Raw genomic sequence first — 2,277 nt, 5'->3', positions numbered from 1 at the left:
GGAACACACAGGAGGAGAGAGAGAGAGAGAGAGAGAGAGAGAAAGACAGACATCTGTCCTGTGGGACAGGAGGAGAGAGAGAGAGAGACAAACACCTGTCATGGGGGACAGGAGGAGAGAGAGACACCTGTCCTGAGGGACAAGAAGAGAAAGAGAGATACAGACATCTGTCTTGGGGGACAGGAGGAGAGAGAGACAGACACCTGTACTGGGTGACAGGAGGAGAGCGAGACCGACACCTGTCCTGGGGGACAGGAGGAGAGAAACAGACACAGACATCTATCCTGGGGGACAGGAGGAGAGAGACACCGACATCTGTCCTGGGGGACAGGAGGAGAGAGAGAGAGAGAGAGAGAGACAGACACATTTTAGTGACATTTTGGACGACATACTAAACTATGACCTTTTAGTGATATTTTGGACGACATAGTAAACTATGACATTTTAGTGACATTTTGGACGACATACTAAACTATGACGTTTTGGTGACATTTTGGACGACATACTAAACTATGACGTTTTAGTGACATTTTGGACGACATACTAAACTATGATGTTTTTTTCCCACATTTTGGAAGACATACGAAACTATTACGTTTTAGTGTTTTGGTCACATTTTGGACGACACTAAACTACTAGAAATGCACTCAGAGAGCGCAGTACTCTGCCAAGGCTTCTCAGTGGATGTATCATTTCCGATGGATGAAATATTTAATTAAAAATGACCTTGTGCTGAGCACAGGCGTGTGTTATGCATGTGCATGCTATGTATGGATACCGACTTGTGTGTAAATTACTCTTATAAAGGTCTGCTGATCAGTTCATCAGTTTTGGCAAGCCTTTGTTTTGCTAGTGTTAAAATAACCGTTCCCTCCATGCTTTTATTTTGAAGGCATATTTTTCATGTTATGGGCTTTTATTTTGTCACCATTCCAGCGGCATAGGAAGTGTTTATCTCAGAAGCGATTTCTTGACATGACGAAGATGCTGCCGAAAAGTCCGAAAATTCACATAAAGATGAAAGAAAACGGTTCCACGCTGTTGCTGTCTAGCAAAGGATGTGTCTAAACTTAGAAGCACCTAGCTGGAATGGGGACAAGCTCTTACGGTGTTTCCTGAAGAAAGGAGTGAAGGGCAGAAAGGTGAATTTGTGTTCAAAATAAGGCTGAAGACTAAACCTAAATAAAGGCTTTGTGAAACATCAGGAGCTTCACCATTGTCTGGCTGGTTTTTGCTACATTGCGTGACCTAAATATGTAGCGGGCGGCAGGAATTGATGGGATCAGAAACACCCCTACAGTTTAATCATTTGTTCCTTGTATGATTTCCAACTGATAAATCATGGCCATTTTGTAGTAGGATTGCAATCATGTGATTGTCAGCAAGTAACTGACACAGTGTTCAGTTGTTGTCATGGTTACAGCGATGCCATGCCAGCAGCTGTATCTGTCAATGGGAAATACTTAACAAAGCCGTGGATCCAGACTATAAGCCGCATCATAGTGAAAATTTAATGAGGTGGTCCTTGTGTCATTTCTGACTTCCCCTGAAAATCTCATCCAAATCTGTTAGTCTGTTTTTGAGTAATGTTGCACATGGACAGACAGACAGATGTATTCACAAACAAACGTACGCCAATTGTCACATAACTTCGCCGCATTCCTTGGCGGAGTAACAAGGTGAATGAATCACACTGGTTTTAATGAGAGGTTGTTCATTCACCCTGTTTTCTGTAGGGACTGAGGAGACAGAGGCCAACTGTTTACCAATCTGTCCCACAGTGGGAGCTTCCTGTGGTGATCGGGACTCTGGCTCGTGAAGCCGTATGGCTGGTCATGGCAGGCCCGTGTCATGTGAAATGGCATCATTGGCTGCATGAAGGAATTTCACAAGGGTGGTGGATTTGCCATGAAGGAACAGCCCTCCAGGAAAATCAATGACACAACTACCCAGTTCTCATGAAAGGAGGCAAATAGCCACGTAGTAGGGCATTAAGGTGTCATTATGCATCAAATCAGGTTCTTATCAATTCAACTAATGAGCACCACTTAACGCAGTGATCAACAGGTATATACTTCCTTTGTCAATTTTCACATACCTTATCAAAATTCTTTTGTGTGTGTATAAACAAATGCAACACCACAAAGTCACAGTACAAAAGTGTATGCTTTTATAAGAACCCTTTTATGCTATTGATCCTTCTCCAATGTGGATTTCAACTGAATCTGGCCCAAACAGCATTAAAACAATGGTATAAATAAATCAAGAAACCAAACA

Source organism: Amphiprion ocellaris, chromosome 16 (genome assembly GCF_022539595.1).
Source record: "Amphiprion ocellaris isolate individual 3 ecotype Okinawa chromosome 16, ASM2253959v1, whole genome shotgun sequence".
Lineage (NCBI taxonomy): Eukaryota > Metazoa > Chordata > Actinopteri > Pomacentridae > Amphiprion > Amphiprion ocellaris.
This window is presented reverse-complemented; position numbering follows the sequence as displayed.